Genomic DNA, 15,516 nt, shown 5'->3' with positions numbered 1-15,516 from the left:
AGGAGTGAAAAATAAAAAGATAGAAAAAAGAAACAAAAAGAGAACTAAGACATAATAGCTAGATCTCTAAGGAACAATGTTATCAAACTCGGCTTAGGTAGGTCAGTCCAACCAAATGATCTGGAAGTTGATCACCTGACGTGTATGATCTTGTTGTTCGATCAATTGTGTATTTAAAATTGTGAAAATCGGTTTAACTAGGTAAGTTTTTAGCAAAATAAGTGACTTGTTGATTTTTTTGAGAATCAATTTTTAAGCTTCCCAATTCCCATGCTCATGTTTGCTATTGTTTCATGCTTTCCTATGCCTCTAGGCACATTTTTCTCTTTCCTTATGTTGTTGTACCACGCTTCCCTATTCCCTCTTCTCTCCATTGTAGGTGTTAGTGTTCTCCATGTTTCCTTCAATATTTAAAATTCAAACTTGGTCCATTGCTAAACTTTAATCAACAACCAAGTGGGCTAAAGTCAAAAAAGCCTACAATAACAAAATGCTCACAAAGCCTTATGGGCTAGGGATGACCCATGGGCCTCATATTTTTTAGGCTAGGTTGGATGACTAAAAAAACAAGATGACCAAAGTCATAGATTATAAATTATAAGGGCCAAAATTATAATTTAGCCATTTTTTTAATACTTAGGGCGAGGTTGGGTGAAACAATCTCGATTGAGGTAGGCCTAAAATAGTCTTGATCGAGGTCAATAAAAAATAGCTTGGGCTTACATTCGTAAAAAATGACCTCAATCGAGGTCAGACAAAAATAGTGTGGGTCAAGGTTGACCAAACACAGCCTTGGTTGACATTAGTAAAAATCGATAGGGGTCGAGGTTAACCAAAAATAGTCCCAATTGAAAACAATTTCACTCAAAGAAAGTCTAAGCAAAGGATGATTGAAGACAACTCAAGCTAAGATCGATCAAAGTCAGCCCAAATGAGGTGAAAATAACATTGTTCAAGATCAACCAAAAACAACCCTGTTCAAGATTAGGCATCAACCATATTACTATCTAGTGTACTACTCATCCACAAACCCACTCGATGCGTAATATTGCCTTAAGGTGGATTTTTCAAATGCTTACACACCCATCTTAATATTTCTTGATGATAGAGTTGGAAAAATCCTTATACCATATCCTCTTGCCTTTTTCCTTTGCCGATAGTCCACATCATGTAGAGCATTTCATCATCCTACTTTTTTTTGCCTCATCATCTTTTCATCGTTATTTGTCATGGATTCTTTTGTAATGTTGGGTATAATTGGACTTTGTTTTGACTTGGTTCCTATTTCTTGGCCCTTACTAAGATTTTTAATAGTTAACTTCAATGACGGATCTAGAAATTGATTGAAGGGGGATTAAGCTTTTTTTTCTCTTTATTTATATTTATTTAAATATTTAACTTTTTATAAATAATGTTTTAAAATATGTATTATTTTATTAGTACTTAATGTCATAAATATTGTTTTTATATTTTATTTGAATTTTAAAAAATATTTAAATCTCAAATTCTAAAAAAGTTGCAATAATTGTTTTAATTAGTTAAAAAATTAAAACATTTAACTTTAAAATAATTATAATTATAATGAGATTTATAATTAATTCTTTTAAAACATAAAGTACATCAACAAATAAATTTACGTTCAATTATATTATAATTATCTACTTTTATTTAGCCAAATTTTCATTGGGTCGATGCTTTAGTTTAGGTATAATAAGAAAGGGCTTGGTGGACTTTTAGTTATAAAAAAACAAAGGTTGGAAGAATTGGGGTGATGCTTCAAAATGTAAGAAGCAATAAACACATTATCTTTTGATACTATCTGAACTGGCCTTTTAATTCAGACAAAGGAGTACCTGATTTCTGGCTAACTACAATGAAGACTAATGAAGCACTAGTTGAAGGTGAATAATCTTTGTATTCAAACCTTATAATGTATGAAGAAGTGTTGAGGGAGGGAGGGCTAAAGCCCTTGTTAGCCCCATCTAGATCTGTTGTTAGATAACTTTTCCTCCTAATAACATGATTATTTTCATGCGGTTTGAATGATTTGCCACACATAGCCACTGCCTTCTCTTTAACTTGATGCATATTACTCAAATTGGTAATAATTTCCTTGAATCCCATTGACTCCTCATTAATATATTGGTCTTATTTCTTCCTATCTTCATTTTTCGTTATAATCTCTATATTTATTCCACCTTCCAAACCTCCCCATGACTGTCATAAATCAAGACAGAGTAGCATGATCCTGTATATATTTTTCTTATTTTAGGAGCACTATTTATACGAGATTTGTCACTAATGACTTTAATTGCTCTCAAAATAACAATTTTATTTTTGTTATGATTTATTTTTTCAACTAGCATCCAAGGCCATATATCTCACACACATTACAATTCTTTTCTTAATTTTTTGTCTTGTTATTCCTTAAGGGCATCTACAATGCATAATTGCTTATCATAATTTTGTGGGTCTTACAATTTCATATAGATTCAAGCATTTTAAACAAAAATTCACACCAATGTTAAGATTGCTAAAGTGAGTGCTTAAGTTAATTTTGTAGATCCTACAATACTTGAAAAAATGTTATTTATGGTATAATGTTGTTAAGCAATGGTTGCTTATATAAGCAATGATGCTTATATAAGAAACTTCATGTTATATGTTCCTGTGGAAAAAATAACTCATAAGCAACGATGCTTACATAAGCAACTTCATGTCATATGCTCCCGTGAAAATAAAAACCCTTAAGCAACGCTGCTTAAAGTTAAACAACTTATGTAAGCACTCTCATTGAAGATGCTCTAAGTCAACAAACACAAATTCAGTCAGTGGGACCCTTTCCTTCTTAGGCTCCTCATGTGGTGGCTCTACCCTCATTGGATCACTATTATCTTTATCTCCTACTACTATGTTTGAACTACCCTAGAAGGTGAACGTGACCTATTTTTGTGATACATTTCTCATCAATGATCATATTTATTGCACGTAAAGTAGACAATATGTGGCCATAATAACATGATTATTTGCATGTGGTTTGAATGATATGTCATGCATAACCATCAATTTCTCCTTAGCCTGATGCACACTACTCAAATCGGTAACAATTACCTTGGGGCCTACAGTCTCATTAATATCTTACTCTTTTTGTTCCCATCATCATTTTTCGTTACAATCTCCATATTGATTCCACCTTCCAAAACCTCCCCATAATCTCCGTAAATCAAGGAAAAATAACTAGATACCGTATTTTCCTTATTTATAGGAACTATATTAAAGTTATATCTATCAGCAATTATTTAATCTGCTGTCAAAATAACAACTTGGTTCTTCTTATCATTTATTTTTTTAACTAGCATCTAAGGTTCTTATATCTCAGATACATTACAATTTTTTCTTAATTTTTTTCCTATTATCCCCTTAGTCAACAAACACAAATTTAGTGAATGGGACCCCTTCCTTCCTTAATTCCATAGGTTGCAGCTCTATGTTGTTCGCACTCCGAAATACTACTTATTTGTGTGGATGCGAAATCTACCGGCAAATGCACCGGGTCGTCAAGTAAATAATTAAAATGGTGTGAACCGAGTATCGAACTCAGGGAACTTGTTCATTTGGTAAAGGTTTGTTCAATAAGCAAGCATTTGCAAACAGAAATCATGATTGTGAATGAAAATAAAAGTATGTTCTAGTCTAATTACAAAGTAATAAACGTGAGCAAGTAAGTGTGAAAACAGATATCTAAAGGCGTTGGGTCCTCTTACTGAGCAAATTGATGCAATTAAGGATGTTTCTCTAATTAAAGATGTCTCTGTGTTCTATGCTGAAGGCTCAAGTACTAAACACCGATGTCTTGTGAGTTTAGCCTAATTCTAATTAAACTTCGTTCGCAGATGTCTCTTGTTGAACTTAGCTTAATTGAACAGCTTTATGATCACAACATAATAAAAACTAAATTACCGCACTCTGTGTCCATACATACGGTAACCTAATCCTGCTCTATCAAGTTCTAAGGAGAAAATACATCTTTCAATGCTAAAGCCCCTAACAGTACACACATATGGGTGATCAAGCCACAAGCATACAATAATAAAGTGTTGATAGAAACAATGAACACATAAAACAACCTTAATTAGATAGGAAAAGAGTTTACATCAATTACTCAGTAAGAATCCCCAACTGAGGATTTAGCCTTCCATAGCAAGGAAGCTCCTTTTACAATGAAGATAAGGAATTAAGAGAAATTGCTTGCTTACAAAGGAGTGAGGATGTCTTCTCCACCTCTAGGAATCTCACAATCACTCAAAAACTCACAAATCTTCCTAAAAGATCAAAACTTGGCTTCTTTGCTCTGTTCTTTGCCTCTGTGTATTTCAGTCTTCAAGCTTTTACGGCTATTCAGCGCTCTATCTCTCTCTTTTCTGTTATTCCAGGCTTAAAAAGGGCTCACTGACCTCGACATCACGCTTAGCGGAGTAAGTGAATTTTCGCTTAACACCAAACTCTCGCTAAACCTAGAAGGTGACAAACAACTCGCTGAGCGAGCTGATGACGCGCTGAGCGCGTGCCTGCGTGACAGATTCCCTTCCAGATTTCTCCTATCCGCTAAGCACGTTGATGCCTTGCTTAGTGGATGACACTCGCTAAGCGCATTGAACTCGCTTAGCGAGACATCAACTTTAACACTTCTTCAAAATAACTCATTTTTGCCTGAAATTGAAGAGAAATTGACATTAATTCCATACACAAGGCTTCTACTGAGCACAAATAAAAACAAAGCAAAATTTATTTACAATCCTACAAAAGGAACCATAAATTGGGAAAAATATATACATTTTGTAAAAATTTTCTATACAAAAGTTAGTCATATAATATGACTAACACTCTACCCTTATTTCCTCCTCCTACCTTCATCTCCTACCATGATGTTTGCATCGTCAAAAGGTAAATGTGGCATGTTTTTGTAACATATTTCTTATTAATGGTCACATTTACAACATCTATAGCAAAGAAGATATGACCCTTCATATTTGAGAGGCATAGTAATCCCATAAAATTTAATGGATGGTATCAACTTCTTTGTCAAATCCATCTCCATACAAAATCTTGCATAATGACCTCTAGAATGGATTGAAGTCAATATGTGAATTTTAAGTAGGATACTCAACTCTCTATAAAAATGTATCATTATATATTTCTAATGGAAGTTTAGGGATACAAACCTAAATTGTGACTATTCGCTCCTCCACAACATTTGCAAGAAAAAGTACATCTATAAACAAGAAGGTAATGATCTACAATCATCCATGATCTATCATACAATACATGCTTGCAGTCTTTAGGCGATGTGGATTGTACCACATAAGATGAATAATGCATATTTTATCATCTTCTTTATGCAACTTTCCTTCTAATGACTTGAAGTTCTATTTCCTAAAATGTTCACAATGAGTGCATTTTTTTCATAAGGAACTCTAGTTACCAAGTTCTTCATTTGACACACTTATCTCGGGATATGAATTGTACTCACTCCCTTGATTAACATCTTGCTTTGATAGGTTTTTGAACCATATGTTCTCAAGTAAATCTTCCTTGGCAAAAGCTTTTGTTTGGTTTCCTATTCTAGCATTGTATTCGTTGAATGTATAGGTAAGGAATTTTTATATGACGAACTACTAACAACTTCATCTGAATATCATCTCCTTCTCAAAAGATTATTGACCTTATTTGAACTTCACTTTTTGGTACAATGGTCCATTGCATTGTTATTAAAAACCCTAGCACCAGCGCCTTACACCTCCATCCTTACCCTAACAATTGTACAAAACAATTTATACTATGATATAAGGTTATAGTAGTTTATCTAAAAAAAAAAGATTATTGTAGCTATGTAAATTTTATTTTAAAAATTCAATTTAGAAATAAAAACAAAAATAATAGATTTCTTTCATCTTTATTTTTATATTTGATTTTCTTTACCACTTTATCTTTTTCAATCTATTATTTGTATATTTGTTTCTAAATTGAATTCCAATTTTTCTTAAAATATCCTTACATCACAATGTAAATTGTTTATTTAAAACTAAAATATAATTTATATGGTTAGATATACCAACAATAGTCATGTATCATGAACGAAATTAGTCTGAGATCGAGTGGATTGAAGACATGCACTAATAGTCTATGACCCAAGACAAAAAAAAATATATTTATTATAAAATTTAAATATTAAAAATAGAGTAAACTATGTTTTTGGTCCTCAAAGTTTTTCACTTTTATGATTTTGATCCTTTAACTTTTCAAAGGCTGGTTTTCATTCCCATACTTTATTTGGTCTAGTATTTTGGTCATTTCCGTCCAAATCTACCATTAACTGCCTATGTGTCACTATTTATATTAATATATTATTTTCTGACATTTTTAGTGGTAAAAAAACAGTTAAAAATTGGTACCCTCAACATAAAAAAATAAGCTCCATATCCTCCAAAATCATTCCCAATAACAAAATATATATAGTTAATAGATCCAAAATCAAAATTAATGGAGTCACATTTTCTTCAAATTTTGTTAATCATTTATAGAGTTCAAGACTGAAGAAACCCCCTTCTCTCTCCCTTATCTCCTTTGATTTTTTTTATCTTTACATCGACACAAATAAAAAATAATTCAGAGTTCAAACACATCCACACAAACTCCACCATTATGACGGAACTAACACCAGCCACAACGTCAACCACTACTACTGTTGTTGTCTCTGGTACCATCTAGATCTCCCATGGTGGCTAGATCTTTGGCTACAATTCCAGTCTCACCCACGCCACCACATCCCTTCAAACCCTTAGCCTCTTCCTCTCTCTACAAATGACCCTCGTAGCCCCCATCTCTCAATGCTTCCCTTGGCCATGTGACACCCTTTTCCCAGTCAAGACCTTGACGACCGCCATGTAAAAAAGGTCACCTTCATTACCACCGACACCATATGATGTAACACCCTTAATTCTATAAAGGACTTTTAGGTCTTTTTTTAAAAAAATTAACAAGAAAATTAAAAGCTTGAATCATAAAAAATATCCTTCAAAGTACATGATAATACATTTTACTTTTTAAAAGTTCCACATGTAGCCACATCGCATAAACTTTCTAAAAGACTCATCATCTTTAACTCATCTAAATTTCTTTTTAATAAAACATCCATATGATTAATCAAATACTTAGTTCAAAACTACTTGCTTAATCAAACCTTTGGTTCTCGTGAAAAGTATTACAACTTAATAAAACCTTAGATATGCATTTCCCAAATCCTTCATTAGACAAAGATATTCACAAATAAAGAAACATCTCATTTTATACAATGTTTGATTTTCATTAATACAAATAAACAACCAAAGGTTTTCTTTAAACCTCAATTTCCTTATTAAAACAATATGCTTTACAAGTACATATAAATGGTTAGATATTTGAAAAGAATACATAAACACACTCGAGTCACATCCAAAAGGATCATCATAAAGTAAAAGCCTAGTTTACCCTTTTTGTTCAAGGAAGACCAAAACTCAGAACAATGACTCGACAACAACACAACCCTCATATACCCACTCCAAGCTCTAAAGGCCTTGTTGGGAAACAATTCAAATTTGTAATTTCAAATCTCTAGGATATTGTTTAGATTTTAAAAAATGATATTGTCTTATTTCTGAGATACTCTTTAGAATTAAAGATATGTTCTATAAATTAGATATTTGTTTTCTTTTTTAAGATGATGATGCTAGGTCTATATATATAGATCCTTAATATGAGAAAAACTATCAAGCCTGGATAGGGGTCATCACTCTAGGTGAGAAAGGGGGGTTCATGTTGAAGGAATATTTATAAGTTTATCTAGTTTGTCCTAAAAACCTGTTGTGAAGAGATCGTGGATGTAGGGATAAGGGTCTAAACCATGTAAAACAAATTGCCACTGAAGTTGTGGATGTAAGAGTGAGGGCCCAAACAACGTTAAACAAAATTGTGATCCTTTTCTATTTCATTTATGATGGTATCTCTTGTTTTTGGTTGTGTGATTTTGAGTAACTAGTTTAGTACCTGTGCATATGCATGGGAAAGCTGTGAAAATTGAACATATACTTATATTCGTATGGCTATAACACTAGATAGTATTATGAAGTATTCAACTGAAAACTAAGTAAATGAGAACAAAAATGAATATGACTCAAAAAATTTATGATCAACATGTGTAAACTGAATTGAAGGTCTACCATAATAAAACAAATATTATATAAGAAACAGTCAATTAACAAAGTAATAATGTTAGAGACATTATTTGTAGGAAAAGCATGCCCACAAAATAAAGTATCAATTTACAAATATTTATAAAATTCAGAATAACATTGTACTTAACTTATAAACATGGGCAAAATAAAATATAGTTAACGGTTGGATTAGGGAATTTGAAGACAATTTCCAAGTCAGGTTCAAAAGATTATGTTTCACAAAAAGTTTTCCATCCAACTCTTATTTTAGTTATCTTTCTCCTATGATTGTAAACAATGCGACATTCCGCAATGTCTTCCAAATTCAAATGAATGAACCCTTTGTCTTTCATAAAACAATACATCTTGCTTGGAAGGTCTTGATACTAACAATAACTTTACGTGAGAAATAGAAGAAATAAAAAACTTGGTAGATAAAGATTGGCTGAATGATTAAGTAAATTACTAAGTAACTTACCAAGCTGTGGCAGGTAATTTTGTATTGATCCAAAAGCACGTTGAAAGTGATCGAATTTGGCACTTAATGGTGTAATGAGTGCCATTTTGGGAATGATTTTGGATGGTTACTGGTTTTGAATATGGTATGTAAGAATAGACTCTGACCATAATGGGTTAACGTCACTTGATGATCTCCGATCAGCTGATAGAAATCCCTTAACATTGTCTACCATGATATAATGGTTGGGTCGTCCAAATCTTTTTTATAGACAACGGTATGCATATTTTCATTTTTGTCAACCAAATGTCAGTAACATTTAAGCACGTCCTTCCACCTCATGGCAAATGACCTACTAACTTCACAGTAAGTCTACATTTGAAATAGGTGTAACATTAGAATGAGAATATTTGGTTGGTCAGTTGTACAAAATAATTGAAAAAATTATATGTTAAATAAAAATGAAAATGACAACAATATCATAATAAACGGTTGACTTGATCCTTCGCATGAACGGTGTTTAAAATCTCCTCTGATGTTCTTGTGATCTACAACATGATGTTGGCCATTTCATAACACTTTCTATGGTCTTCGTTCATCAATTCTGAACTTCATATAGAGTTAAAAAGTTGGCATGATTAAATGTTGACACATAAATAACCATTTAAGCTAATTATTATACAATGATATAACAAAATTGACATTAATCTTGTGTCATGATGAAAGCCAGTTCCTTCTTAGCCTCACATAAAGATGTACATCACACACCTATTTTCCATGTTCAATGTGCCTAAAGTTATGCATATTATGAATTGAAACAAAACAACCAATCAATAGATAAGTGTAATGAGATGGATAAAACTGCAACACTCATTATACAATGATATAACAAAATTGACATTAATCTTGTGTCATGATGAAAGCTAGTTCCTTTTTAGCCTCACATAAAGATGTACATCACACACCTATTTTCCATGTTCAATGTGCCCAAAGTTATGCATATTATGAATTGAAATAAAATAACCAATCAATAGATAAGTGTAATGAGATGGATAAAACTGCAACACTCATAATTTGTTGAAAAGACAATCTCAAAAGGTAACAGAACAATGTGTCCAGTTCTCTATTTTTTGTTCTATAGTGTTATGATTATCAAAAAAATGATATATTATGTTAACAAAGAAAGAGATGATGAAAGCTCCTTCATACAATGTACACAATGTTCATATAAATTAAATGGGTAAAATAGAAATCATTTTCTGACAAACATTTATTTTATAATAACAATTAGGCCATTCAATTAGCATGCTTAACATAATCTACGTTTGGCCACTCATAATGCTTTTTTCCTAAATTCAAACTAAATGTGCATGTTTGTGTGTCACTGTTCACAGTGTTTTGATAATCAAAATATAGTATCCTTCGATAACCAAACAAAACGCATGCATAGAACATTAAGGCTAACATGATGTTGGGTTTGGGAGTGACAATACAAAATCATTCAATGCGGCGTAGGAGTTTGAACATTCTTATCAGGCGCAATGACTTGACATGTGACTTGTGGCTGGTTGAGGGAGCCAAACAATGATGGTGGTGGAGCAAAGCATTATGGTTACGCATTAGACAGACCGACTTTGTCTTCCAACCCTGTGTCGATCTTCATCTTTGCTAGAAATGTGTGCATTCTTCACTGGTTAGTGTAGGAGATCTCTCTGGCTTTGGAAACGAAGAGAAGCAAATGAAATCGTGTATGGAGTTTGTGATTTTAAGAACAAAACATTCATCACAACACCAAATTTTCTTCTTGCACCCACCAATATATTTGGATGCCCATGCCATTTTAGATAATTATAAAATTGTCCTTTGCTGAATCTAATACATATTATGAATTTGTAAAGTCATTATGGATTTTCAATTCGTATGGGTCGATGGCAATTTTTGTATTGATTGCACATTATTTGAGTGTGTAAAAAATTAATTTGTGAAAATTAATTTGTACATAAGTTTGGGCCAATATAGGACATTAATATGACATTATTACATAACTTCTTATTTATTTGAAAAACTTCTTAATTAAAGACTTTTATATTTAAAAATAAAAGTTACAATTTATTTCAAGTGGTTATAGAAAAAACATGGCTCGAGGTAGCATGAAGGTATGAAAATTATAGTATATGTATTAGTTCTTTCTTTATAAATCAATCAATTTTGTACTTGAAAGTGTATTGATATCAGCACAAATGGTCATTATATACGTAACAGAGGTAAAAGCATGTTAATTTACTGGGTTACATGAAGTTTGCCATTTTTAAAATATCACAATTGCAAATTGATGATACCTTGCAAATAATAGCCTCAGAAGTTGATTATCATGACTCAAAATAAAAACCTACACCATTACAATGCCATAACATTTAACTATAAGAGAGGATTTAATACAAAGCCACACTAACTTTGACTTACACCGCACGTGCTTAAGACAATAAGTATAAACATTGCATGAAGTATACATGCATTCAGTGTAAAGCTGAAACCTCGTGGTTGAATGATCTTGCTGCATCAAAACATCAGTTGATTTTAATTAGTCATACAATAGTGATGTTATAATTCAATGAGTAGCAACAAACTGTTACACTGGCAATACAATATTGCACACAGTAATTAACAAGCACATGTAGTCTTAAACTAAAACCAAGTAAATAAATCATATCTAAAGAACTCATGTTGCAAGCTTAGGATAATGAAGTTGTTACAAATTTTATCTTGAATGAAACTGTGCCAAAAATAGATGTCATGAAGTTGTTACAATATATAATGCACTTAATAACCTTGCAAATAAACTTCAGATAATCTTAATCTTTGGAAATGTATTGATATTAGGACAAATGGTCATCACATATGCAACAAACATATAGCCATCCTAATTTACTCAGTTACATGAAGCTTGTTATGTTCAAAATATCACACATGCAAATTGATGACACCTTATAGATAATAGCCTTAGAAGTTGATTATCATGACTCAAAATTAAGGGTTTCACCATTACACTATCATATCATTTAACCACAACAGAGAATTTAATACAAAGTCACACTAAACTTGAGTTACATCACATCTACTTATGGCACTAAGTATAAACATTGCATGAAGTATACATGCATTCGATGTAAAATTGAAACCTCGAGGTTGATAAGCATTGATGCATCAAAATATCAGTTGAATTTACTTAGTCATATAATTTATTCAATGAGTAACATCAAACTCTTACACTGTTAATATAATTTTGCGCACAATAACTAACAAACACATGTAGTCTTAAACTGAAGTTGCAGTAAATAAACCATATCTAAACCACTCATGTTGCAAGCTTAGCAAGATAAAACTGAGGTGAATTTTTTTATGGATGAAATTATGCAAAAAGTAGATGTCGTGAAACTATTACAACTTGCAGATTTGTTAATAACGTTGCAGTTAACTACAAATGATCTTAATCTGATTGCTTTGGAAATGTATTAACATCAACACAATTGGTCATCATATACGCAGGAGAGGTATAGCCATGCTAATTTACTGGGTTACATGAAGCTTGTCATGTTCAAAATATCACATATGCAAATTGATGATGTGTTATAGATAATAGCCTCAGAAGTTGATTATCATGACTCAAAATTAAAAGTTGCACCATTACACTGTCATACCATTTAACCACAAGAAAGGATTTAATACAAAGTCACACTAAACTTGACTTACACCACATCTTCTTAAGACACTAAATATAAACATTGCATGAAGTATACATACATTCAACATAAAACTGAAACCTGATGGCTGATAAGCATTACTGCATCCAAATATCAGTTGAATTTACTTAGGAATACAACAATGACATTTTTATTAAATGAGTAACACCAAACTTTTACACTGTCAATACAATATTGCACACAGTAACTAACAAACACATGTAGTCTTAAATTAAAACCAAATAAATAAACCATATCTATAAAACTCATGTTACAAGCTTAGGAGGATTAAGCTAAGGTGAATGTTGTCTTGGTGAAATTGTGCAAAAAGTAGATGTCATGAAGTTGTTACAACTTATAATACATCATGCATTTAACTAAAGATTTTGTAGTACTTCCTTGAAAACCTCATTGATTGTTGTATTTAGTGGTTTTCCTTCTTTATCATGAATAAGAATTTTCAAACCATTTTTGCTCTGAACTCTTGAGAATGCCACATAAAGCCGGCCATGACTAAAAACTGGTTGAAGAAGATATAATCCAACACATTGAAGAGATTGGCCTTGAGATTTATTGATTGTCATGGCATATGATACAATAAATGGGAATTGTCTTCTAGTCAGCTTGAAAGGCCAAGGAGATTAAGATGGTGATAATAACATTCATGGAATATATACCAAAATTTCTACATTTTTTTCCAGAAATTATGCGTGCCTCAATAACATGGTTTGTCATTCTAGAGATAATTAGCCTTGTCTCGTTGCATAGGCCTTCAGCTTGATCTAAATTTCGAATCAACATAACAGGTGTGCTTATTTTCAGCCTAATTTTATGATTAGGTATTCCTAATGTCTTCAATGAATGCAGAAAATCTGGTGTAACTGCTTCAAAACATTCAGTTGCTGCAGCATATGTCATGTCAATTAAGTCAGAGTTGAATTATTTTTTCTCTTCACATGGGATGATGTTTAATATATAGTCGTTAATTTGGTCCACCACCTCATTTGTTGCAGCAAGTATAACTCTAGATTTGAGAAATTCCTCATCTTTATACTTCTCCATATCTGGGTAGGTATGACCGACAATTGCTTCAATAGGATTGGTGAAATTTGTTATTAAAAGATCTGGTGGAATTTCTATCTCATAACACCCATCATCACCTTTCTAACATATTTATATATTTTAATTATAGAAGAACTCAGGTACCTTAAATTAGTGAAATTAAAGAGATCTCCTATTATGTCATGAATGAAATATGATGAAACCAAAATAAAGTCAACATTGACAATGTATTTGTATACAATGTAGTGCTCAATGAAATACATGATAATGGTAATGAGGATCAAGAGTAAGTCAATAAAAGATTGTAGAAAAAAAAATGATTGACCAGAATAGAAAGACTCTATTGAGGTAAAATTAGACATGTTTCCCAAAGCAAATGATTTTTGGACCTGTGGTCTATACATCAGTAGATGTAAAACATAGGTAGGTTTTTGGACATGTAGTCCATACACCTGAAAATGAAAAACTAGTTAGATTTTTGGAGCTGCAGTCAGTATACTTGAAGATGTAAAATCAATCAAGTTTTTTGACTCATAGATTATACGCTTGAAGGTGTAAAAACAACTAAGTTTTTGGACTCATAGGTTATACACTTGAAGATGTAAAATTAGTTGGATGTAAATAGATTTTTGTGCAAAAAAAGAATGATTACATTGTGAGACGTAAAACATGACTTGTTGCTCAAGAATTTTCACAAAGACCTAACATTAACTTTGAATACACGCATATTCACTTGTAGTGGATATGAATCTTAATCAGTCTACTTACATATAATGAATGTTGTTACAACCTATTTGTATCGGTCTATTGATAATGACATTTGTATGGAACTTATAGAAGGATATAATTTTCCCAGTAGTGCAAATTACGGAGAAAATTATCCTATCAAATTGATCAAGTCTCTCTATGGACTAAAACAATCTAGACTATGAAAAACTCCTATAGGATTTAATCTTGTTAATGATATTTGATAAAAGGACATAAAATCATCTCATTTGTCCATGTATTTTTACTAAAAATAGAGAAATGAATTTGACGTAATTGTTATTTATAAAGATGACATAAATACTTTTTGGAACTCCCTAAGAACTTTCAAAACTAAAGATTGATTAAACAAAGAGTTTGAGATGAAGGACACAAGAAACACAATTGATTGAGAAATTGGATACTCGAAGAATAAATTTTTTGTGCATCAAGAAGCTTTTATAATAAAGGTGCTTAAAAGGTGTTATATGGAAAAATCTCATTCATTGTACACTTCAATGATTGCAATGTCTTTAGATATATCCTTTTAGATATTGAGAAAAGAATGAAGTACTTGGTCCTAAAGTACCATATCTTAGTGTTATCGAAACACTAATATGTCTTACTATGCATACATGACCTTATATATCATTTCTCACTTATTCACTAGTAAAATAATTTTTCATCAATATGAAAATAATTAAAGATATATTTCATTATTTTAGAGGTTATTTGTCAGATTCTCTTAACGATATGCCATAAGTTTAGGTGATACAACAATTTCATGTAATAAGTTTCTTAGTAAGATTTTAATGAGACACATTCTCAGATAATGGACATTCAAGGAGAGTGTTATGAATAATCTTGTGTGGATGTCATTATCTTCCTGTATCTTTGTTTATATTTATCTCTATTTGTATTTATTTTTTATAATGCTTTAGTTACATTTTATATCCATAAATAGGTTATTCCTCTCTTAGAATGAATATACACATTTATCATTATCTCTAAACTCTCTTCTTCTCTACTTTCTCTCTATTATTCTTCTCATAGTCATATTATATTTTATAATATTTAGATAAAATTTCTTAGAAAAATAAAATTTGTATTGATTTTATAATTAAAAAAATTAGGTGATAAAAATAGATTATATACTAACTAAATTTTGATAAAATATAATATTGAGATAAGATTTCTTAAAAAAAAGTAAAATTACTATTGATTTTATAATTTAGAAAAGTTGAGAGATAAAGACTAATTTTAT

The sequence above is a fragment of the Glycine max genome, chromosome 20, assembly GCF_000004515.6.
Source record: "Glycine max cultivar Williams 82 chromosome 20, Glycine_max_v4.0, whole genome shotgun sequence".
Taxonomy (NCBI): domain Eukaryota; kingdom Viridiplantae; phylum Streptophyta; class Magnoliopsida; order Fabales; family Fabaceae; genus Glycine; species Glycine max.
The sequence above is the reverse complement of the archived record's forward strand: the minus strand, read 5'-3'. Positions refer to the sequence as shown.